Source organism: Thunnus thynnus, chromosome 15, assembly GCF_963924715.1.
Source record: "Thunnus thynnus chromosome 15, fThuThy2.1, whole genome shotgun sequence".
NCBI lineage: Eukaryota > Metazoa > Chordata > Actinopteri > Scombriformes > Scombridae > Thunnus > Thunnus thynnus.
The window spans coordinates 18,456,962-18,483,312 of NC_089531.1; the positions used below are offsets into that span (position 1 = coordinate 18,456,962).

A 26,351-nucleotide genomic window follows, 5' to 3' on the forward strand; every position below is an offset into this window, starting at 1 on the left:
AGTTTAGGCAAACAAAATGTCCGCCTTGGGCTGTAGCATGAGCATCTTTGCTGTGCTTGTTATTTTTGGGTCAGGATGTGAGCCATAGCTGCCTCCTGTGCTCATCCCGTGGCCGGACATTTGCCAGCTTGGATGTGAGACATTGGCAAGACCTGTTGGAAAAGAGGCACTTGGCACCAGGTCCTCCTTGCAGAAGAGGTGGTGTGGTGTAGAGTAGAAATGAACTCCGCGTTGCTGCGATTGGCTCTAGCAGACTCTGATTTTCTGTGGTTGGTTCGAGATTTGTCTAGCTTTGCACCCAATTGGCTAACGCGAACATAGCTTGAGCGTCAGAGGTTGATGGAGTGTGAAGTGTGTTTTTCAGTGAGATATGACATATTTGCACATTACTGTCAGCGGTATTAAGGGAATGTAGACTGTGAATAAACACATCTGCACATTTATTTTCTCTGAGGAGTTAGTCTATTTGGTTAAAGTGGCAGATTGAGTTTTCATTTTCCTCATATTTCCTTGGTATAAAATATTGTTCTCTTCATATCTTAAGTATTTATCAATAACATTAAACACTCATTTATAAATGCGCAACAATCAAAGTTAAAGTTCAGAAAAAAATATCATAATTATTTATTAAGAGTTTAATACTTCTCTTTTTCATCAGGACTGTGTGGGGCTGGTTTGATCAGATTTGACAGTGAACAGGCAACGTAAGCAAACAACCCTACAACTGTCATCACATTTTGATTCCAATGTTGCTACTGTAAATCCTGACTGGTGCACAGAAATACATGACATTCAATTTTATTCCAACTGAGCCCTGCTCACTTCAAACTAGTGAGAAAAGCTCAGAAAAAATAAAAAAACGGGAACAGAAAATCTCTCAAAAACTCAAACTTTGGCAGAAAATGGTGTGTTCATGTTCCCTATAGCTTATATTGTAGTATGAAGCTGAGAAATGCTGTAATGCCAGTATGTCCAGCAGAGTGCTTAAAGGGGGGGTGGGGGGGTGGGGTGGGGGGTTAAATGCTTGAATCAGGATGATTTCAAGCTGCATGTATTAAAAAAACATTTAGTCTACTTTTTTTGTTTTGTTTTTGAGAAGATCAGCTCATGGCTTTAAATAGATGGTTCAGCGTTCCACTGGTTAAGCATAAGAGGCTGCAAAACCATTTGTTCCTAAATCTATTAAGCTTTTAAAGACAAAGATAGGCTTACATTAAGCCAGGGGCAAATAATGCAGTGTAATGGTAAAAGAAAGGGGTTATATAGCTGGGCTCTCTGCGAAACAAAAACATACCATTGAGGCAAAAAAAATTAAAACCTGACAATGAAGTTATACTGTACCTGATGTTTAGTGTGGGGCATAAACGCCTCTGGCATGTTTTGTTTTCTTTCCTGTTTATTGGATATGTCCATGTCACAGAGTGTGTTGGTGGAACAATAGCGTTATTGAAAAATCTATTTTACATTCCTATATCTTATTCCCTTTATGTGCTGACAAATACCTCAGTGTAACAGGAGAGACTCTGTTTACTTTACTGCTGCCGTTAACAACTGACAGGCAGGAGCAATTATTCCACTGCAGCTCAGATTAAATCATTTGTCTTTGAAGACCATGGACCATGGTTGCTGCTAAATGGAGATTTTCCCTAATGAATTGTCTTTCAAGTCCCCCAGACTTCTCTATGTAGGCCACAAGACCGTTAACTGCCTCCCAAGAGCCCAAAGTCCTCAGAAATCGACAGCACGGGATGGATCCTCATTGACCCTTCCACTAAACAGAGGTTATCAGAAGGTCACTGCAGTGAAAGCAGGGTCTAATGGTGGATTTTTATGGAGACTTCTTTTGATCATATTGAATGGATTTTCATGTTGCTTGTTGCCAACATCCTACGGGGGATGCAAGGGTAGCTGACACTGTCTTGCACCCAGTTTTGACTTTTGCGTATCTTCAGTTAAGTGAAAATCCTGTGAAGTGATAAATAGTGCATATCTAACAGTACTGAGAGATCTTTTCTGTCTTACTCCTTGATGAAAAGATTCCTGTGGGACATCACTGGGGGGGAAACTAGTGTAGAGATGCATGATATCTTGCCAGACTTATTTACATTCTTGTGCTCCTTTTGGCGTACTTGGAAGGTATACTTAGCACATTTGTACAACTCTAGACAAAGCCATATTTCCTTTGTTATGATAGCCACTTATATATTTAAGCCTGCCTAAAGGGTGTAGCAAAGCCTTGCTTAACATATTCATTTGTGAATGTTGTCAGTGTGCGCAGTGGGGTCCTCGTGGAGTATTCTCAGACTCTAAGCCCCCAGCCAGGGGAGTGTTGTGAATATATTAACCACTCAGTGTAGGAGTCTGCATCCCCCCTGGGGTCGTGGATCTGCATGCCTGGGCTGAGGCTCCACATGCCTGCCCAGCCTGCCAGATTTCCAGCACCAGCAGCAGTGGACCCTCCTGGGGCTCAGCTGGGAGAGAAGCAGCCTGGAGCTCCTCTGTGCCCTGGGCCTCCCCAGCCTGTCAGGTGGGACCAGAAACCAGAAGGCAACCCAAATACCCTGAAAAGGGTGTAAAAAGAAGAGAGAATGATAACACAGTATAGACAGGCATTGTAACATGGTAATAAATGATATGATGCATTTTAAAGAGCAACAAGTTAACATATATATACCAAAGGAAAGTTTGGTCATGTTCAGTCTAACATTAGCACAACCTCTCCATTCATTTCAATAGGTCTTTTTTTAAGGAAGACATTTTGACATGTCATGTCACGATAAGAAAAACACATTTAGCAGCACATTTTCAGGGTCCTGCTACTGTGTATGTTGGCTCACTGGCACACTGTCATGGCTTACTGGGACACTTGAATAGAAAGAAGCCATCGTTAATGTTATTAGTCACAGCTGTGCTTTTCCTACTATGACAAATCAAAATGTCTACTGTGAAAGAGGCCTATGAAACTGTTGTGTTGGTACAGCGGGGGTCTTCATGTGGAATGCAAAAAAACACAGGGTTGTCAGGCAAAAAAGTTAAAGTCCCCCTCCGCTCAAAATTATGTTTTTCTTCTTCTTCCCACATGTTGGATGCTTGAGCTTCACTATGCAGAATGATTTTTATGCAGAGTTTGACACTAAAAGGTTGTTTTCATTCATCTGCTGAAAGTGGAAAGTTTCTCTGTGCTCTTTGAAAATCAGATTTTAACAGGTGGGCCTATAAGCATGATTTATGACATCACAACTAGTTTGGAAGCCAATACTGGTCCAATATTCAACTTACACAAATGTGATGTGGAGATTGACTTTACAGAGCATGGACTTTACAGTGAAGTAGGAGACATCTTGTGCCCAGCAGGAAAACTTTTGAAATTAAATATATTTGCATATTCATAGATTCTGGATTTTTTAATGAGGGAGAAGGAGTAGATACCATTAAAGATTTTAACGTGGTAATTATACTTTTTTTTAGGGGAAAAACCATATCAGACACACATTATTGTTCCATGCAAAGTATTTTCATATCTCTCAATACATGTCTGGAGGGGATCTTTAAACCTGGCTCAATGTCATTCGTCAGAGTACCGCATTGGCATACAGAGTTATAAAACCCTGTTTTATAGTATTATAAAGACGGTGCAGTCTTTAGGCATCTAGTAAACCTTCAAACTCATAGATGTATTGTTTAAACTGGTCTTCCTGGATCATATTCCATTTTCTCACCGTTACCTATAGCAACACGCCCCCAGCAAAGGTGGCCCCTTGTGTTTTTTAACACGCTGCTGTTTTCAGTCTGAACGCCCACTTAGAAGGAATGGGTGTGATTGGGGGGAGGGGGGTTGGGACCATGGTGGAGGGTCTCCATGGACTTCAGGAGCATGTAAGACTAGCTCTGACTGACTAACAGTAATTGGCATAAGGAGAGGGACCATTAGCTACCCAGTTTCCTGTGAGCGCTCACATCATGCTAGGCCACCGCTCCCCTGCGACGCCCCTCTCTCTATGGTGTCTTCTTCTCTCTCTGTCTCTCTCTTTGTCTTTGTCAGAATGTCCCCTCCTCCCGCCTTGCATTTCCCTTATCCACTGTGGAGGATTGGGAGTAACATTGACCTTGGTTTCACAGAGCTGTATCTACCTGCTGTACCCAAGGGTATGCAGTATGACAACGTGGTGTTATTGAACTGTCACTGTACTTGCCAGTCCACCGCATTTGCTGTTTGAACCATCACTCAGGAGGGTTTCCTTATTGACTCAGAGTCAACAAGGGTACTCAAACATTTACAAGATATACATACAGTGTGAAGGCATTAAGGAATTAAGTGTTTCAGAGAGAAACATAATATACTAAGTGGGTACTCCTGCATGTAACTTGCTATACTTAAGATTTGGGGGAGAATGATCTCACTCATGCTGTTCAACTAAGATTTATCCAGTGGAAACATGGAGAGAGTCAATCTTCTGCATCACCAGGGGTTAACCCACTGCTCTGAATCCAGCAAGCTAAGCTTAATGAACCACCATTAGTAAAACTAGGGCATCCCCCTTTGTATCCTTTATTAACATTAGCAAGAAGATGAAACAAGAGAGGCTGACAATAGATCCTTGTGGAATGCTTCATAAAACATGACAGATTTAATACGCTCCCAAATAAAAGTAAAGAAGGACCAAAGATCACATAGGGAGTTACGTCTTTGAATCTCTAAAATGAGAAGAGAGTGACCCCCGAGTCTTATTTTATGGCTGCACGTCAAGCCTGCAGTTTTAATTACAGTATGCAGATGATATGCCCTCAACAGAAATGACTTGTGACCTTGACAAAGTCTCCAACCTCTGATCTGCACTTCAGTATGTGTTGTACATATAACCAACTAATATGCGGAATTTAATAAAAATGTTGATAAGATTAAAGGCAACTTGTCCTAGATGGTAACAGCAACTCCCCTTTCTTGTCTGATTCTTTACACTGGTCAGACCCCTAAATCCTTACAGCACAGGGAATATTATGCATATCAGTGTCTTTTTTTTCACAGAGAGCTTACTGAGAACAGGAATAACTCAGGCTGCTCCAGGCACGTCCTGGGAATGCTGATGGAGACGTTTGGCTGCAGCGAGCAATTAGATCCATTTTGTGGCTCGTTAATAATTGAGCATTTGTTAATGGCGTGGATGTTTCAGCGGCACGGCAGACTACTGGTTGCCATCAGATTAAACCAAACAGTACTGACACATGTTGCAGTGTCAGTGCACACACGTGTATTGAAGCATGTGAGCATGTGTATGGATCGTTCAAGTCTATGTTTGTTGCCCTGTGTGTCTGTGTTCATGCGTATGACATTGTGTGTATGTTTCAGCCTGTATTTGTGCGCGTGGATTCTATGTGCCCACTCATGCATCAACATGTTTTTGTGCATATGCATGTGTGTTTTCGTGTGCATTAACGCCCTCTCTTGTGGTCCTGGGCATTGTCTCCTGCATAATGAAGGACAAACTGTCGAGAAAGGATGATTAGCATTCTGGTGGATCCTGCCGCAGACCCCCTCTACTCTAGGCTCTCCTCTTGTCTCCTCTTCTTTCCCCTCCCTCCTCTGTCGTTTTCCTCGGCTTGGAAGCTGCTGCAAGCTTCGGCAGGCGGGCTGCAAAAGAATATTGCAGTGTGGCATCACCATGGCAACGGCCATGGTTTCTGACATCCATAACGCGGAGAGCGGCACTGTTGATCCATGAGACAAAAATAGCGAGTTAGGGCTCCCACTTCAGCATGGCGACACATGCAGAGAAGGATCTATACATCCATACAGAAACACACGTACTGCTGATAGAGAATCAATGGCTGATTTGAAAACCATAGCAGAAAAAGCGTATATACACACACACACATATGCATGCATATTTCCATGCAGAAGTTTAGGAGCTCTCACAGAGATTTCCCTCTGCCTCTCCCTGCCTCTGCTGCCCCCACCTGTACATGGTTAGCCAAGAAGGAGAGAGAAGGAAGTGAGAGAGAGGGGGAGTCTTATCCCAGTGCATTGACAATGCACTCATCTGTTCCCAATATCATATCTCTGCAGTAGCAAGCCAGTATGACTCACTACCAGCATTTAATGTGAAAATATGCCTCTTTATGAGATGATGATGATTAGTTTGGATGTGAGCCCTCATTATCAGTAGTAGAGATGGAGATGGGTACGTCGCTGCCAGGCTGGGCTCAGGTAAATAAGTGAGGGCTGAGATGCAGCACTGGTCTGACCGGAGACTAAAGAGGGCACTCTTAAGGTCTCCATTGTACCTGGACTTAACATGGAACATGTGGTCAGATATGACGTAGCCATTTTTACTTATAGCATTAAAATACATCTGAAGTGGCCATGCTCAAATTGCATTGCCATTTCTCTTGCTCATAGACTGTGAACCATCTGTTGTCATATTATTTACATATAATATTTTTATAGGCTAGAAATAAATGCATTGTTAGTAACACAATATCAGAAAGGGGCATTGTGGACAATAGACATGCTGGAGGCAACAGATGAGAAGGCCAGTTTTTGCATCTGTTGTAATTTCTATTAATAATTACATCAGACCAATTTGACAGCAGACACCTGCTATCAATTGTTCTTCATGTAATTATGTTCTGACTCCATTTTTTTATCAGTCACTATTATTGATGGTCCTTTGATTGTAGCTGTGGTGGCTACTGTCTGTACTGCAACTGCTTGCCTCTTGTGTTGAATGTTTTTCACAAATATCTTTTTCCATTAGAATTATTCTATTATGTGAATCACATATGCTCTAATAGGGTTTGGTATTAATGCAACGTGGTGCATCTTCTCACTTCTCACAAACAACTAATTGATTAATTGAGAAAACAATCAACAGATGAATGAAAATAATCAGTAGTTGCAGCCCTACAGTTAAGTTTTTTTCAACTATAGCTTGAAAGCACATGCACATACACATGATTACCAAGGTAAGAGGGCAGTAACTTAATACTAACATATTAGGTTAGTTGTTTTTAGTCTTCTAAGACAAACCTTTTTTTCACCCATCTTTTCTGTCCGTCATCCTCTTCTCACTTCTGTTGGCGACTTTTCCCAGACTCCTCTCACAGACCTGCTAACACACTCTGTTGCTCCCACAAGTATGAGATTTTCTCACATTCAATCCCCTATCTTTTATTTAATACATTTCCTTTTCCTCACCATGTATGTTTGCTTACTTTGGAATGGTCTCTCTCTCTCTTGCTGCCCATGTCTGTCATCTATACATTTCACTTCTGTCGTTTCTGTTACCAGCTGCTTTTCTATTAGCGAAACCCTTCTTATTCCATACCTCCTGCTCCCATCTCCCTCCATCCCTCTCCTGCTTTTCGTCATTTGGCCGGCACCTACCCCATGGGAGTGCACTGGAAAAGCAGAGAAAATCGAAATACAAGCTTGTAACTGCAGTAGCGGTGGACAAGACTGACCTGAAACATTCCCTTTTCTTTTTCCTTCATTGCTTTCCTTTCTGAACTTCCATTTCTCTCTTTGCTTTATCCTGGCCTTTTTTTTCCTCACACTGTCCTTTTTTCTCTCAATTCACCGTCTCCTGCTCTATCAACTTTCCAATTTCATGTCACCTCTTCAAAGGGAGGGAGAGACACCCAGTCATGTCCCTATTTCCAGCCAGGATTGGGTGTTGGGCAGGTGGGTTGGGGAAATAGGCAAGTGTGGCCAGAGGGAGTAAGACATATGCCAGTTAAGTTCCTCTAGCTTGATGGATGACATGTGCGACTGACAGTGAGTGTCCTGCTCTTCTGGGATTCTATGTAGGTCGAGGTCAGCAAGGCAGTAATTGATTGAGGTGATATTAAAGAACTATACTGGTGTTTTGAATGTTGCAAAACATATTGAAATTTTACTACAAGTTTTATGTCCTTCTGCTATACCACCTTACTGTATACCATAGTTTGATTGACAAAAATAGTTTTACTACCTTATTCTGTCTTCTAGGAAGCCCCTGGTTTCAGTTCATGTCATTTCAGTAATAAAATCAGCCTCCATACACTTAAAAAATTTGAGATAGGTAACACATCATAGTGAACAGTCTTTCACCTTTGCAGTCAAAAAAAATGTTTTTGTAACCTCTTCCTGGTGGGTGTACTCGTGCTTTTGGGAAGCCCTGCCAAGACTAAACAGCAACATTTTTTTTTATCACAAGAAGCTACCAAATTCACATTTTCCCTTTTACAAAGACCATGCTTGTGTATTGCTTTTCTTACAACATAGCTCATCATTGCAACGCAAACAGCCTACCCTTCAATCATAAAGTTTGGTGCTACCCAAGAGCACTCGAATGCACCAATATGGAAGAGGTTTGAAATACAACATGAGCTTGCAATTCAATAACCATGGAGTGATAACAATAACTTTATTAGCTCTAGTCTGCAACTGCTGCATTTGAATGTCCATCATAGATACTATATAGGGCCCAATAAAAATATACATAACATGGACTGACTGGTCGGAAAAGGTGCTTTACACCAATCACAAATTCAGGTTTTAACAAAAAATAAAGGTGACAGAACCTCCACTGTGTCCACCCATCTCAAACTGGTTTCAAGACACTGTACATTGATTTCTTTACTGGACCAAAATATAATAAAACCAGTGACTCTGTGAAGGTAGAAAAACATACAGTGGAAAATCATAGTGTTGGTAGACTTTGGAAAAGGGTTACCATTGATGTGAATTATATGTAAAAAAAAAAAAAAAAAATCCTTTTGATAATGCAGTTAAACATCCACACACTTACCTGCCCATGGTATTATTCCTCCCCCTCCTCCTGCACAACACACAGGTTCGCCGCTGCAGTCCCAGTCAACTGTTGATTGTGTGAATGCCATATGAAGGACACGATGCTCTTGTTTCACTATCAGCCTGCTCTGTGAAAGCAGGCGTAAAAGGATAGTCCTGTTTGCATTTCATGTAATCCGGTTGGCATTTTCGAAATGGTGTTCTATGGGACATCAAACAGATTTTGATTTGATTTTACTTTTTCATATTTTTCTGAAATTTGTCTTTCACATACATAACGAAACACAACATTTAACCACACAAAAAAAAATGATATAACAAACATATATTACATCAGACATGGGATTCTGTGGTAGAACACAGACATTAAATTTCTCTTACATTTTATCATACAGATACAGCTAGATTAAGTAAGACCTGAATCGAATTACTGTACACAGATTTATCCTGGAGTGATCATATTCCCACTTGCAGAGACAAAGAAGTGATATGGCAAGAACTGAGAATCATAAAGTATTTGTTCTGTAGAATGAAGAGCAATGTCATCTGCAGCATTATCCATGAAGCACTGACACTGCTGTGCTAAGATGGTGCCAAGATGGGCTTTGAGGCTCCTTTGTTAGCCTTGAGTAAAGCACTGGCTGAGATCAGTGCCTTTTCAAAGTAAACTGGGTCATTAAGGGATAACCACCACCCACCTAGGCCTTTTCTCATCGACCACCTCTGGAAGGAAAAAGGAAGGGAGAGAACAAAAGGGAAGGCTACTTAGACCTCACACATTTCATGGTGATTTGTACAGCTGCTTGAGAGTCTAAGCATCTTGCCGATCCCAAAAAGATGGTTATGCATTGTTATGGTAATAGTAAGGTACTGTTACTGCATGTAATACATTATTAGACTTCATCAAGTTCTTGTGTTGTGGTGAATAGAAGACATGTGGCTCTACTGTAGGTAGCTGCATTGTTAACCTTCTCAGATCATCTCTCCTAATCAATGGTGATGACACGCTTATCAGATTTCTTGATTTGTTGTAGCCATTTTGGCAAGTATTATGCAGGAGCAGAATGGTGTCTCTGATGTTGGCTTGCTTTTTTGTAGTCCTCCAAGGTAGTCCAAGAAAGTGTGTCACAGGTGTACCTTGGGGATATCCGCTTCTGTTTATAGCATTGCCAGTTTTTACATGTTCCAGCCAGCACAAAGAGTCACGACTTAACTCCACCTGGACTAAAAACCCCAACCTACATAAAGAGTGCTGCATTATGAAAACAGAAGCTGAATATGTCTTTATAGATACATATATATTTTTCACAATTTCTTGAACATTATGAAATGTACAACAAACAAACAGACCAGAAGAGAGCTGAAAAAAGCAAATAACTTTAAAAAAGCAAGAAAAGTAAGGGCTTACATTTTATCACATTAATGAAAAACAACAACCACATAATAAAGATGATTTTAATGTGACAGTGGACATTAAACATTCATATTATGAGAGTTTGAACACAGGATTAGTAGCTATACCCCACACACTAATTGAAAATTCAGTAGCATTATTATTATTGTAGTAGGAAGCTCCAAATATGACATTGAGAAAAGGGAGAATTCAATGCCAGACTGCAGAAGAGGAGGCTTTCGTGGCAGAAGTTAGATCAACTAACACAATCCATCTTTGTTGTTTTGACAAATCATCTGAGAGAAAGACAAATGTGGTTATGGGCACCATTACAGACAACAGCTGAGACAATTCAAGAGCTACGTTGTTCTAGAAATGTGCAACAGGTGGGCACTCCCACAGCATGAGAGTATCTTCTAACTTACCCATCAGATACAACATACATGGTGTCAAACAAGTCGATTGCAAATGGTGAGAATATTTTGCTGGTGGTCAGTAAACCCAATCAAATTCAGGATCAAGATAAGGGTAGTCCCATCTCCAATGTTTCTATATTTAAAGTAGGATGTCAGATGTTAGAAAAAGTTTGATTTTTACCTCTGATACCTCAACAACTTGCATATTAAATCGATAAAGTTTTTTAAATGGTTTGAAAGCATGTTCATGTTTGTTATGTTTTTGTTATATCTTGTCTAGATCTTTGCCTCTATTTTTAATCTATTTTTTGGAGGGAAAATGAAGAAAACCTGGATGTCTAGCCAAGTTTGCAGTGTACACAGGATTTCATCATTTGTGTGGAGAATATTTACCCAGGATGTTTTGCCACGCTTTGGCAATGCACTGATATTTGTCTTTTGAAGGACAGCAGTGTACGGTATGTGTAAGCTGCCAGCGTTATCAGTGAATCATGCAGGAAAGCACTCTAAGGACTGCTTCAGAGGTGCAGTGTTTGTTGACACTCTGGCTGGTAAATTGGACATGTGGTTGTGCATGGCTGAGCCTGTTCAAGTGAATCTGTCGAAAATGGAATTGGGTGGCAATATTTACCTCCTTTTACTTACTCTCCGTCTCTCCGTTTGCAGGGTGATTTCTCCTACCCCTCCCCTCTACTTTTGCCTTTCTATACACTGTATTTCTTTCTTCCTCTCTTTCTCTCTCTAGCAAAATAAGCACAATTACCCCCGACCTCCACCATCACCTGCACCTCTCCTTTGCTCTGCTCTCACTTTTTGCCCAGCCCTTTTTCCCTGCTCCTCTCCTCCTGCTCCTCCGGACTGCAGTTGCTAGGCAACAGCTGATTGAGCATGAGGGATATGCAATTGACCAATTAGAAGTCTCCCAAATGAAAAGTGGTGTCAGGAGTTCCTGCAGTTACAACTAAAGCTTTATCCAGTGTTTATCAGTAGATCAAGTACGTACACAATGTATATGTGTTTATGCACAACATGCACTCATTAACAGATTCTGCATGCACATACAGGAATGTGTGTGCTGTTTTAGTTGGTTCTTTTGCTTGTTCAAACTTGACTTTAATTAGAGAAGAAATGTTGTGTGTGATGGTGTGTTTGTGTGTTTTGGGGGTTTATTATAATATGTGATGTTACTGTGATCTTGCTCAAACACATACACACTGCTGCCTACCCACTGTCCTTCTTCCCTCTATTTGTATCAATATAATCCTGTGTATGTTTCTGTTTTCTTTCTCTCTCTCTCTCTTCCCACATTTCCATTCATTCAGTCTCTTTCTTTCTCTTTCCGTCTTCCCCTCTATCTCTCTTTCATACCAGAGACACCCTCCATCAGTGACCAGACATATCCATCAATGTACATCCTCCTCTGCTCATCCACAGCCCTGAGGATTCCATTATGGCTCAGCAGCCGACACACACACACACACACACACACAGATACATGATTAGCTCGAGAGTCAAGATGGCGATGCTGGTCCTGATGCTGATGATGATGGTGGTCCCAGAGGCAGTGAGGTGGTGATGATGAGGTGCGCTTAGACACAAATGTTTCTCCCTCCTCCATCTATTTGACCATCGTTAACCTCGTTATCATCCAGAAAGCTGTTTGTCCTGATAAGTCCGAGTGTGAGTTTAGTCTGCAACCCTTGACCCCAACCAACAACCCGATCAGCTTATTCCCAGCAGGTGTTTTTTTTCTCTGAGCAATCTTGTTGCTCATTACTGATTTGTTTATTTTATTATTTCTAATTTCACCTTCTTCCTTTAAACATGTAGACCAATTAGTGCCCAATTAGTGCACAACTCTTTCTTTTACAATACATGGCTGAATAGTGAAGTGCTTTGTTCTCTAATACTTAAATATTTTTCAGGTGACCAAAATGCACCTTTTAAAAAAAACTTTTAACAACGCATTACTTTTCCATTTCTCTTTGAATTTGGAATGACCAGCTATCACAGTCTTTATTGCTGCTTATCTTTACTCAGTATAGAAATACCAACCAATAGTAGCCGCCAAGAATACTGTATGACCTTTACTGGCTTGGCTCCCAGCATTTGGCCAAACTGAAAGAAATGCTGCCAGGGATTGAACCAGAATGATTGCTTTTTCCTCTGCAACATCCAAGGAGTTCAATCAATGTACTACCTTAACTGACTTCAGTTTAGGCTGACTTGGTACAAATTTATGTCTCCTTTGTACATTTGATAGATAGAAGGTATGCATCTAGGGCCCATTACGTGCCTGTTGCAGTGCTTCTCTTGTATCTCTATTTTTCGAGAATGTGCTTCGCCCCCAATTAGCACCTAAACAACATGAGTGGCTCAGTGATATCACACCTCACTGTTGTCATTTCATGTAGATAATGATTATTTTCAACAGTAAATTTTCTGCCCACTGAGAATGAGCCCTCTTTTTTCGTGATGTTATTTAGCTACAATATGCTGTAAACTGCAAACCACAGTGATGGATTTGTAAATTAGCAGCTGTGTGAGATGAGAACTGTGTCATTGCCAGATCCACTGGTTATTATTTTTTCACTGTCTTTTCTAATTAATTTTTTCATGTGAATCCACAAGCTCACTGACACTGCAGCCTGTGCATAGCGGTGTTCACCTCAAGGACAAGGAAACACCACTGAGAGACTTTGGTACCTCAATGACACTGCATGTGGGGAGAGGTCAATTAGAGAGGGTTAATAACTGATCCCACACACTTTCACACATACACACACACGCATAGATATAAACACACTAAGCACATATGCACATCTGCTCCTAGGAGCCAGGTATAGGGGACCACCAAGGTCAGCCAGTGATGGGGAGATGAGAGCACTTTGCCACTGCTTGAACAAAGTATCGGCGCTGCCTCAGCACTGTGAGCCCAGGAATACAAATATATTCTGCTAAGAGGAGGAGTTCTTTTACACAAGACCTTGAGCCTTTGGCACACTGCAGACTTTACACTAACAATATAGAGGACTGAAGATAGCAGGACAGGGAAAGAGTAATAGGGGGACTCAAGGAGACTCAAGAGAGACAGATAGATGAGAGGAGAGTGCTAGAAAAACAAAAAAGAAGAAAGGTGAAGAAAGGGCAGGGAAAGAGATGCATGTGAGAGGAAGGGAGAAGCTAAAAAGAGAGATGGGGGAGAGAAAGGTGGCGAAAGAGCTAAAATAGGAGAGGGCTACCAGCATACCAGCTGTAACTATTGAGATAGAGACATTAGGGAAGATGAAGTTTAAGATATGTGACGAGAGACAGAGCGAGAGAGAAAAGGGGAGAATAAGGGGTGTCATGGCTACTTATCATCACACTGCCGAGGGTGACAATGATTAGCACTTGCCACCGGCGGGGAGCCTGTGAGCCAGTCGACGGGAAGGTCAGATAATTAAACCCAAGGCCGCTGCAACAAGCTGGCACTACGCCAGTCACACTCCCGCCCCTAACTCATCAGGGATGGTTGTGACAAACTGTTCCTGTGTATGTTTGGGCTTACATTTGTTTGGGTGTAAAGGCTGTGCAGATAAATTGAATGGAGAATATAAGAAATAGGCCCAAAAAGATGATTGCAACTGAGGAATATTGCCTGGTTTAATTTGCTGATAATACAGGCATCTCAAATATTAAATGACATGGATGATGAATGAACAATGACTTTTAATTTAAGCAGTCACTAGAGGTGGCAGTATTCTCACTTTTTGGTTTGTTAGGCCATTTGGAAATGCCCTGCTCATGTTACCCAGTGCTTCAGAGAGATATTTTTCCTTTGCAGGTTTACAATTTCACTCAGTCAGTTGTCATTGGATATACAGTATATGTTGTAAATAATCTGCCATTCTCTGGTCTGTCTGTGAAGAGATGTTGTGACAGATGTGTTCTGACCTATGTGAGTGATGTACTGGCTGTTTGTGTGTGTGCGAATTTCACCTCGGTTTAAACCCTCCTCTCCTCCTCTCCCAACCTGTGATTTCGCTCCCTGTCATTTCCAAAGTCGACTCTTCAAAGAACCCAGAGGAGGTTTTTTTTTCTTTCTTTCTTTTTGGCATTGTGAGTGGAGCATGGTGAGATTGGATTTGACCCCTGTGAATTTTCTGCTTACTTTGATCTTAGCATGCATCTTTTTTTAGAGCAAAGCCCACACACTTTTTTGCTGTCAGCTTGGCAGTTAAAGCATTAATACTGCTTCAGGCATTATTAATAATGCTCTTTAAATAAAAAGAAGGGGTGGTGTAGGTGATAGGAACAAAACATTCAGGGGAAAATTGTTCCAATTAAGTGGTAATCTGATGTGTAGCATTTCAAGTGGATAACAGCCACACAGGTTACTGTGTTAAGCCACTGATATATTCCTTTCAAAGAAATTCAGCCAAACCTAGTCTGAGCCTGATGAATCTTAGGGAGAAAAAAAAATCTTTATTTGGTATCACATAATAGCAGCAGTTTGCACAATCATCATAAGTTAGATCTTTACAGAGTGATCCATCTTTTTCAGTGTAATTATAGAACACAAAAAATAGAACGTGGGGTGTTTTTTGTTTGAGAGAAAAAAAACCACAAATGTAAACAAAAGACATGTTTCGGGGAAATATACATTTTCCACTTCCCCCAAATTTACTCAAATTTAATTTCCTGAAGCCTCATGGAGAAGGTGATTCTTTCCATTACAAAGATTTCATAAGTATAGTATCAGTCCTCTATTGACGGGTGTCTGGCTTAAGCCATTTCTTTGTAATTGCTTTTCTAGCAGCTATGCTCAGTATTCCAAATAGGTATTTTGTTTTAATATTTGTAGATGTTGAATGTAGAGGCCCAAAAAGGAGTTCATCCCGATTAAAAGTAATTTTTGCCCCAAATATAGTCACTAATTCTGTATAAATCTTATGCCAAAAGGCATTTACTTTTGGACATGCCCAAAACAAGTGATAATAATTGGCTTCCTGGGAGCCACATTTCCTCCAGCAGCTGGAAGAGCCTGAATGGTGAGACTTCTGAACAGGTGTGATAAAGTATCTATTAAGACTCTTCCAGCCAAATACTCCTGATATCCTCCATTGAGATTCACAATATTTTTGCCAGACTTCCTCTAGAATGCAACTCTTAGTTTCCCTTTCCCATTTTTGTTTTATGTAGCCTGTATGTGCTATTTTAACCGCCTGGAGTCCCCTTTTGACCCCCCAGCGATAGAACTGTTTATGTGATGGCATACCTGAACAAATCTAAAAAACGTCACAATTATTTAACCTGTGTAGTCTTTTCAATGTCTGAAAATTGCTCAGTGTCCCTTGATTAAAGAAGATGCAGTATGAATATAGGCCCCGGTTAGCCCATCCCTTATAGCTCACATCTAACTTGCTTGGGACGAAGTCAAGGTCATGAGAGCACCATCTCAGAATCTTTATCTCTTCAAGCAAGCCACCTGTAGTGATAATATTTAATCATACTTTCAGAAATAAGTTTATCCACTTATTACCTGTTTCCATTAGATTTTTATTTGGAATTCTTTCTCCTAACAGTGCCTGAATTGGAATCTCCCCGGACATGTTTCTTTCCAACTTGCTTGGTAATCAGAATTGAACCAACAAAACAAGTTCCTCAATTGGGCCGATATCCTTAAGACAGGGGAGCGACAGGGGAGGCAAGACATTCATTTTCACTGACTCAATTCGTGATTCAAAATTTAATATTGTAATTGAATTCTATCTCTTTATGTCATCCTTTAATCTCTGACTTAAAGAGTGAAAAAACATACAAATTTGTTAATTCTCTTGGGATGTTTATTCCTACATATCTCATGTGATCCAAATCCCAATCCAGTTGGATGTCGGATCTTATGTTCTGGCTAGAGCTGAAACTTAGTATTTGGGTCTTTGGAATGTTCAATTTATAGCCTGAGACAGAGCTAAAAATATCCAAGAATAACAATAGTTTCAAAATTGAACTCTCTGGGTTTGACAGGTAAATTAAAATGTCATCCACGAATAAGGACATTTTATGTTCTGGACATAGCATTTTTATACCTGTAATATTATTATCTTGAGTGATCCACTGACTTAACACCTCAATAAATATTGCAAACAGTAATGGACTTATTGGACAGCCCTGTCTGATCCCTCTCTCCAGGACGAAGGAGTTTGATATGGCTCCATTTACTTTTATTCTTGCCCTTTGGCTATTATACAATGCTTGAATAGTTTTAATAAAAGTCTGATGAAATCCACATTACTTTATATAAAAGTTGCCAGTTGACTCGATCAAAAGCTTTTTCCGCATCAAGGCCCAATAATACTGCCTGAAGTTTGTTTTCCACTATATGTTCAATCACATGTTATGTTTGTCAAATGTTATCTGTCTGATTTAGACTTATTATCTGGGGTAAGATTTTTTCAATTCCTTTTGCCAAAATGTGGGTAAAGATCATATAATCTTGGTTCAGTACACTTCCACAACTTCCACAGTCAAGTTTATCTTTACCCTCTTCTTGGGTCGTCACTGTCATGGAGGAGTTACACCAGTCTCAAGCACATGATTAAATGTATTCTTCATTATTGGGGTCAGCAGATCTTTAATTTCTTTGTACCATTCTGTGGGAAAACTTTCCGGTCCTGCTGCCTTATTGGGTTTTAAATTTGATATTGCCTTTTTAGTTTCCTCCTCCATAATTTTACTAATTAGATGTTTATTTTGTTCGCCTTTTATTGAGTCAAAAAACTGCCTCCCTTTAATATGCTATTGCTGCCAATAACAGTGCACCCAACATCATTGTATTGCAACTGATAGTTAAAATTTTCCAATGTACCAATAAATGTCCCATATTTGCAATCCTCTTTACACTCCAGTGAGTGTAACAAGCTGTCCTTGGGCCTGGTTTCAACTCTCTCATTTCCCTTCCCTCCCTCCATGTCTCCTGGTGTCGGCAGCCACCTCTGCCATCCGCAAACCTCCGGAAACACAAAGAGCAGAGGGAGATTATGAATGTCCTGGATCAATACGCTCTGAAAATGCATCACAGGAGGGGGAGGATGTAAACCATATGGCACTAGTTGAACTATACCCCATCCACTTAGCTTCACTATTGCCTCTTACAGGGCTGCATGACATCCTAGTTTTACCCTTTTTTTTTCTCTCAAGGAAATCTTACGCCCCCTCAAGTTTGATGTAGCAGTGGGATCAGGGAGGCAGGCAGGAAGAGCTAGTGTCTTCACTGAAGTCACAAACATTTAACATCTTGCAAGATTAGCATGAAACATCACAGATTAAGTTATTGAGTTATGTTAGCATAATTTCCAGTTGAAAAAGAAGCGCACCATCCCAGCCTTCACTGCTTCATTTAACATTGCATAATGCTATAACTTCAGCTTGAATGCATTTGGCTTTTTTTTTACTGTATGATTGCCACAATGGAATAGAGCAGCAGTAGCATGTTGACACGTTAACTATAAAGGCCCAGAACTAGAAATGACTGCTAGAAATTACAGTCATTAATGATGAATTACCTGTCATGTGCGAACTGCTTGTTTATTTCTGTGTTAAATCGTCTGATTGCTTCTCTGTGGCGCATTGCACATTATCAGCTGCAGCGAGGCAGGCGCTCTCTGCCTGAGATTTGAATGGGAAATGTGTCACTGTGGATTAGCGAGAGAGCAGCGACGCAGAAGAAGTGTTAGGAGCGAAGAGAAAGAGAGAGAGAGAGAGAGCAAGAAGAGGTGATGGCAGAGAGAGAGAGAAGGGGTGGGAGAGAAAATAGCTGGAAGATGATTAGATAGCAGTGAAGAGATCATTGCATGCTGTAAGCAGAATCAGCTGATTGCCAGTTGGATTGTGTGTGTGTGTGTGTGTGTGTGTGTGTGTTAGCATATTCTACTTATCACCCGTCTATGTTAATGCATTACTTATGTATGTTTACAGAGGAGGTGTCGTTCACATGTCACCCTCTCCGCCCCACATCCACATCTTACCAACGTCACTGACAGCCATCTGTCTGGTAATTAACCTGACTGGCACACTGTGCACCATCGACTGCCTTACTGCCCTTCACCAAATTGTGTGAGTGTGTGTTTTTGTGCATTTGTCAGCCCGTATTTTTATTTTGCCCGCCTGTGCACTACCTCTAATGGCTAATGGATGGGTTTGTTCTCCATGCGTGACACAGTGCGTCTGTGTTCATCACTGTGGTTTAATCTGATGCAGGAGGAAAAAACATACAGTTGCAGTATCTTATCTGCACTGCAAATGTAGCACCTCTTTATTTCACATTCATTAGTCATTATAAGCAGGTAGGGACAGCTCGGAGGGTAGGGAGAGATAGAGGGAGGGAACGAAGAGGAGGGAGGGTCAGATTGAGTTAGAAAGAGCAACGATAGTTACTGAGAGAAGAAAGGAGTGAGAGGGAGAGCAAAGAAAGTGTGAAACAGCAAATTGGGGGTGTGCCTGATATCATCACATTGAAATTTCATACTCAGTGTAGGTGGAAATGCAGACTCACCCTGCCCTGCACTTTATGATCCTCTGGGATGGGCATGAGTTGTGTGTATGTATGAATGAGTGATTGCAGAGTTTCCCTGCAGTTTCAAAATAGCCATAACAGCAGTGCAGTATTTCTCATATAGAAAGTACTGTATCTGCAGTGAGGTGTCAGGTTGCAAGGAAGCTGCATTTCCTCTATCTGTTACTTTATCTATCTGTACCATTTCATCAATTCATCTACATTCACTGTATCTACTGTTTTTATATCATTCTCTAACGGGATTGTAACACTGACACATGTTTTTCTTGTTGTAATCATTCCTCCTGCTCATACTGGCCATTAGACGATCCCTTCATAATGCACTTTAAATGTAAGTGATGGGGGGGGGGGGGGGGGGTCCACAGCCGTCCTTCTGTGTAAAAATGTATTTATAAGTTTATTTGAAGGTAATATGAAGCTTCAGCCATCCCAATTAGTCAGATCAAGTCAATATCTTTCAAAGTTACAGTCCTGTTAGTGCCATATTCCCTGTTTTTGTTCCACTGCAGCTGAACAGGAAAACATTGTCCATCAAGAGGGAATTTTATTTTTTTCTAAACAAACTGTAACTGTGGAAAATATCCGCTTTATTTGACTGACTTAGACAGCCGGAGCCTCATATTATCTTCAGATAAACGTTTAAGTACATTTTTGTTAAAAGTGAGGGCTGTGGATTTTGTCCAACATCACTTACAATGTAAATGTCACAAACAGATTATAGCATCTTAGTTAAAAGTATAAACCAGTATGATGTTGGTTAATCTGTTTATAACTGATGGCTGTGTGTATGTTATGACTCTCTCTTTATTACACCCGTAAGGCTAACTCCGGGGGAGTTTGTGGTTAGACACTCTCATCTGATTTACAGTATTTTCAGTTTACATTCATTTATTTCAAAGCTTGATTTACAGCCCTCAAAAGTTTGAACACACTTTGCTTATTCAAGAGACTGGGAAGGTGTGTCCAAACTTTTGACTGGTACTGTACATATGCATATACAAAAACATTTTCAATATATAAATAGGTATACAGTTTACATTCCTTCACAAGACATACTGCTATTGATTTGTGCTCAGATTAAATGTGCTGCCATGTCCTCAGAATGAGATTCACGTAGCCGCAAGAGCCTGATTGGATTGGGGGATCGATAAGGTGGCAGAGAAATGGAGAGACGAGAGATGAGAGAGAGCAAGCGAGAGAGAGAGAGAGAGAGAGAGATGTATTCGCTGTTCTTCATTACACCTATAAAAGGAAAGAAATGAGAAGTAGCAGCGAGGGAGTAGTAGCATTTTGTTGCAGCACAGTCCCAACTCAACCCTCAAATACTTTGCATTATGCTCCTTACAGCTTGTATATAGTAAAGAAATAAAACAAAAGATGTTAAACCTTCCACATTACCAATGTATACCGCCGTGTGTGTATCAGTAAGGTGTGAATAATCAGCAAGATTGGCATTGAAGCGCAGAATTCCCATGACAGAGGGTAAAAGAGGGCTGAATGTGAACTTATGTCCCACATGTATAAATAAACTAGAGACAGAGAAGCTGCAACTAAAGTGGGACAACACCAGAGGAGCTGAAGTGAGTGTCATAGAGAGGGACAGACAACTCATCAGAGGGCTCATCTGTCTGAGATAGCCTGGTATAATTAACAAGGCTTTGGTTTTTAATTAATCTGCCTGAATCAGAGTAGAAATTCTATTCTTACATTTTGGACTAAATGAATTCAAGGACACGCACTCCAACAGCAAAGTCCACAGACTGTGTACTCCTGTCTTTTTTCTTCCCTTTGTTCTTCCTTTCTTTCCTGTTTCCTTCAGTATGCTTGTCCAACACTTTCTCCCTTCTTCCCTACCTCTTCATTTAAATAATAATATGATCTAAATCTGGCACCATTAAGTAAAAAGAAAAAAAAAACAAATCGTGTTGTGTTTCTAAGATTATTCTAGTGACAATCTTGGCTGCTAGGGAATGCACCAACCCTGCAGTGCCCTCCGATGGTGGGTCTGTGCCCAGGGAGGACAGCAGGGCAGCACCTGGTGATGATCCCAGTGGCCAAACTCAACCAGCTGAGCCTTGAAAACAACCACCATCTGACCATCTGACGATAATAATAATCTCTCTGTCACACTGCCAGCTCCATGTGGCTGGGACATCAGAGAGAAGCTATTACTCTGCTTTGCTGGGGTTTACTCTCTCTCTAATCGTGTATCTCCTGTTCGATCGGTTGATGCCGTTCTCTGTGGAGATCACTATGTCCCCGGATACATACTGTAGGTGTTTCCCCCCCCTCTGTTTGTCTCTGTGTCTGAGGTCATTGACAGACATGTCTCGAAGACAGAGTATTTTAAAGGGGCACTCCAGCAATGTTAGACATGAAGTTTAATATACTGTATGTATACGTCTAACGTACGTCTGTGGCAATGGCTTTTGCTTTCTTAAGTTTGAAAAAGTAAATTTAATGACATCATCAGCATCATTTTTCAACCCTGATGATGTCATCAGCTTTGTTTGGGCTTAAGACTGACTTCGTGTCCACACAGGAGGTGTGGTGTCAGTAGCACGTTAGCAGCAGTAGCTTAGTCTTCCATCTGTGTATCTACGCAGAATGCGTTCTGGCACAGAACTTAAGTGTAGGTCACCTGCTTTTTAGCAGCGCTCAGAGCCCAAAACACAATCACTGTTGTTCCGAGTGTAAAACAGAGGGAAAAAGCATAATGTGTATCCTGTGTAGACTTGATTAAAAATAATAGCATATCTGTTCTGTCAGAACATGCGCAAGATGGACAACTGAAAAGTGATGATTGCTGATATGCTTTCTGTGTAAACACACTGTTAAACATATTTTAAAAAGTGCACATTAAGGATTCAGTGAGGAACAGCTGTTACTAAATTTATACACTGACATCTTAGCCATCAGTGTTGTTGCTGAAATATGGACTGCTAGGCTGAACTAGGGAGTTGTTTAAAACATAATTAGTTTGTCTGCAGCTTGTATCGCCTGTCTGATGTGTCAACACTGTCACCACGTCCCCAGATCTTTGAATTGATGAGTAAAATGTTGAAATAACTGATCAAGGAATCAATTCATGCAGAAAAAACACAAGATGCAATGTATTTTTAAAGCCCCCCCCGACTCAGAAATGTGTTTTGCTTCTTGCTCCTTCATTTGGATGTTTGAGCTTCACTGTGCAGAATGATGTGTGTGCCGAGTTTGACACTAGAAGGCTGTTTTCACATTCATCTGCTGAAGGGGGAAAGTTTCTCTGTGTTCACCTTAAATGTAAGTTTAAGACGTGTATGTACGAGCGTGATTTTTTGACATCACAACTAGTTGACGAGACAATCATGGTGTGATATGGACTATTAAAATCTCCACTGTACGTACACTGATGAAGGACATTTCAGTGAAGAAAGCAGAAGCAGAAGACATTTTAAGAATTTCTAACTAAGTAACTGAACTTTTTGTGTATAAAAAAAAAAACATGTCAGAACACAAATGATCGGGCAAAGCATAATATTTCTACGTCAGAATTTTCTTGTGTCACACTCAGCTGGCCTCATTGCCACCTGTGTTTATCATGCTTACACTTACATAAATACTTACACACATACATACACCTTTTATCCCTGAATTTTGCATGAGGCTCTCACTGTGATGATCTAGATGGTACATGACATAAATCAGAAAGATAATGACATGCATGACTGTAAGCGCCAGTGAAATCTCCGCGGCGTGATTGTTTTGCGTGTGTTCAAAACAGAATGAGAGGCCTGTGAAAATTGACTGTGAGATGGACGTTTGGTTTTTTTGTGCACCAGATAATGGCTGCTCATTTTATGCATCGAAAACATCTTGGGAAGCTGCTGATGAAACCATGGAGGGCTGTGTTGGCATCCTGTACCAAACTGCACAGTTATTCTGTTACTCTTAAAGCTTTCAAGTCCATCACTGTGAAAAGCATATGTTCCTGCTAAAATGGGAACACAATGAGGCACTGTTTGTCCAAAAAGCATTTGTCTAGTGCTTTGATCTCCTTCCTAAATAGGCACTTTCCTGGCATCCTTTTCCCCTTTTAACTGGACCGGAGGCGAAGCCAGCATCAGTGAGAGAGATGTTTTCTAAACTATGGCCCAAATATATTGGATTGGTGATGAAATAGGCTAAAATTGGATAATGTTAGTGTGTGTATGCATGTGTAGTCGTGCCTCAGATGCCGTCACTGAGGTGTGTGTCAGATGACAAAGGGAAAAATGAGCTCCCTTTGCTGCTGACTACACAAATTGCTACCTTGAGGACAGCTTACTTGAAATGTTTTTTGACAGTTTCATTTTCAGGCGCAAGATATGTATCTGCCCTTTGATCTCATCTATCTTGAATCCATTTTTTTTTCCTTTTGCAATATATCAGCATCTTTGCTCATAAAGTACGTCAGAAGCACTGGTTTCTGACAACACAAGGTAACACAAATCTATTCTTCTTCAGGTGAGCAGGGACACTGTGATACGTCATTGATATTTTGAATCTTACTAGTCTAATTTGGGTTAATTAACTATCAGTGTGCATGTCAACAAATTAAGAACACTCACTGAGGTATTGCAGTGATCAATCACCTGAAAATATCTGGCTTCTGCTTCCCGTCTGTGGCAATACCTCACCTCAGTTATCCATGACTCAGGTGGGATCCTCCTCTGCCGTGATTGGTGGGGCTGCATCATTCTTGGGTGTGACTGGCTGCTGTCCTTGGGGAGGAAGGCAATGGCAGGCCAATGACAGTTGAAGTAATTGACTGTTAAGCTCTTATGGATTTCCTGCCTACTGCTGATGTAGCAGAGGGCTGATCAGCCACTACTGTACACACACTGATGTTTATACACCCTATCTCCTTCTCTCTCTTACACACACACACACATTTAGCCAGGTGATAAACACAAACAATGCAAGGTATGAATCTTTTACTGGCTTACCATGAAGCTTACTTAATTGCATGTATACTGTACTGCATACAAAGTGCAGTAAGACGTTGTTGTGCTATGTGTACTGTTAGAGACGGTACAAGGATAGAATTACAGTGTCTGTGTTACTGTTTCTCCTTGGGCACCAGTAGCCAACCATAAGGTGTTGTGTTTGTCAGAGCCAAGCTTTAGCTAGGTGGAGAGATGCCCCTGGGAGTCTCTGACTCACCCATGCTTGTGTGGGTATGTGCGTGCATGTGTGTGTGTGTGTGTGTGTCTTCCATGCAGAGGCTGTGAGGTGTTGGCAGGGCTGTCATATTAAGCCAATGGCATTGAACTCATTGTGTCAGCTCCTGCAGGCTGCTATTGATGCTCCTATCATATAACTCTCTACTCCTTGCTCCAGTGTGGCACATTGGCCACATTCATGTCACTACTTGCCCCGCACAGGTGTACCCGGGCATGTGGGAGTACGTTTGTAATTGCGCCTTTGCAGCTGTTTCTGTGTGTGTATGTTTGCATGTGTGCCTACGTTTGTGTTTTTATATAAGTGTGTGCATGCTTTCTTCCTGCTCTCACAGCGCATCATGGATCTCCTGCAGAGCACCGCTGCATTTCTGCATCATTAGGTCTCTCCCCAAGGTCGAGCAAGAGGCTGGACCCCGTAGGCATTGGATTGGTATGAAGGAATTTTCCTCTCTGTCCTTCCCCAGGCAGACTGACCTCTCCTCGTGGCCGTTGCCATGAGAACCCGGGTGCTAAAGTAAACAATCTTACAGCAAGGTCTCTATGTTTTGACTCGAGCTTGGCTGTCTCCTAAATGAATCATTACCTGGACGTGGGATTGTTCACAATTCTTCCTTCAGATTTTGTGGTAACATTCACGTGTCAACTTCATGCACTTGTATCCCAGGGTCTGTTGAATCAATTAAGTGTCATTAATTTTTGCTCAAGACATCAAAGGTTCTCCTGATACTTCTGAATTAACCAGCTCCAAGATTTCCATCACAATTGGGACCAGAGAACAGAGAAAATGGAGAGAGGATGGGAATGGAGGAGGAAGTGAAACAAGACAGTAGTGTATTAAGGAAAATATGAAAAACAAGGGGAAAGAAGCGAAGCATGTGGGTAACTGAGAGGAAAAATGAAATAAATTGAAACAAGAAAGATTTGGATGAGACAAAAAAAACTGGAGATGGAGTCACTAGAGGAGTACAAGATGGAGAAGAATTAGAAGAATGTGGAGAGGAGAGAGAAAGATGAGAAAGACAGACAAAAAGCGAAGAGTGAAGGAATACTGTTAGGCCTGGAGAGGGTTCTAAAATACAGCTGTACTGTAAAAAATAATGCTAATATGTAGTCGATTCTAAGTGTTGCTTCTCTTAAAACACCTGAAAACTACCACTGAGGTGGAATCATTTCTTTAGGTCAAATGTCCTTCCACCTGCTGAGAGACCTTTATTGAAGCAAGCGAATACATAAGGTTGACATAAGGTTGGTCACTTGACTCGTGTCAGGATGATATTACTTAATCCCAGAAAATTCATGCACAATAATTGGACAGTTTTGCAGTATAGGGTAGCTCTACTGACTCCTGTACTGTGGCTGAGGCCAGCTGACAGAGGGCTGCGGAGGAGAGGGGATGTATTATGCTGTCTCCTCCCATTAACTTCCATACAGTATCTCGCAGAAAGACAGAGGGAGACCACACATGAGCCATAGTTTTAAAGATTTATTTAACCCCACTAAAGTTAAAAAAAAAAACTAAATTGAAGGCACAAAGATATAGAAAAAGATGTTCTTATCTGCTAGTTTCCTGTATTTCTAAGTTTAAAGATGTTTGCTTCAAAAAATCAAGTGGCAAGCACCTGTCAACATCCTTAAACTGGGTGAAGGAGCAAAACAAGAAAACATTTCTTACCATATTGGCAGATTTTTAACATGTAAAACAAGTAGTATTTGAGATTGAGTCTATGATTAAAAATGTATATTTGTTGAGGAAATTGAAAAGAAGAGAAGACAGAAGAAGAGACAGGGGAGGGCTGAGTAGCAGGAGAGAGAGTTAGATGATGAGATGGTTAAGATGACAATGGTATGGTAAAGTAGGAAAAGGGGAGGGACAGAGTTATATAACAACAGCAGAGAAAAGTTTATGAGTTCTGCAGCAGGCAAAAGTCCCCATCAAAGGCACACTACTATATGCATAGAGTAAGGTGCAAAATTGCAGTCAGTATAAATA

The 26,351-nt window shown here is 40.9% G+C and overlaps 1 protein-coding gene across 1 annotated transcript in view; it reads left to right on the forward strand.

Annotated features, from left to right (window-relative positions):
- The window catches only part of gabbr2 (gamma-aminobutyric acid (GABA) B receptor, 2), a 194,025-nt gene that overhangs the window by 136,259 nt on the left and 31,415 nt on the right, over window positions 1-26,351 (forward strand). The window lies entirely within an intron of this gene.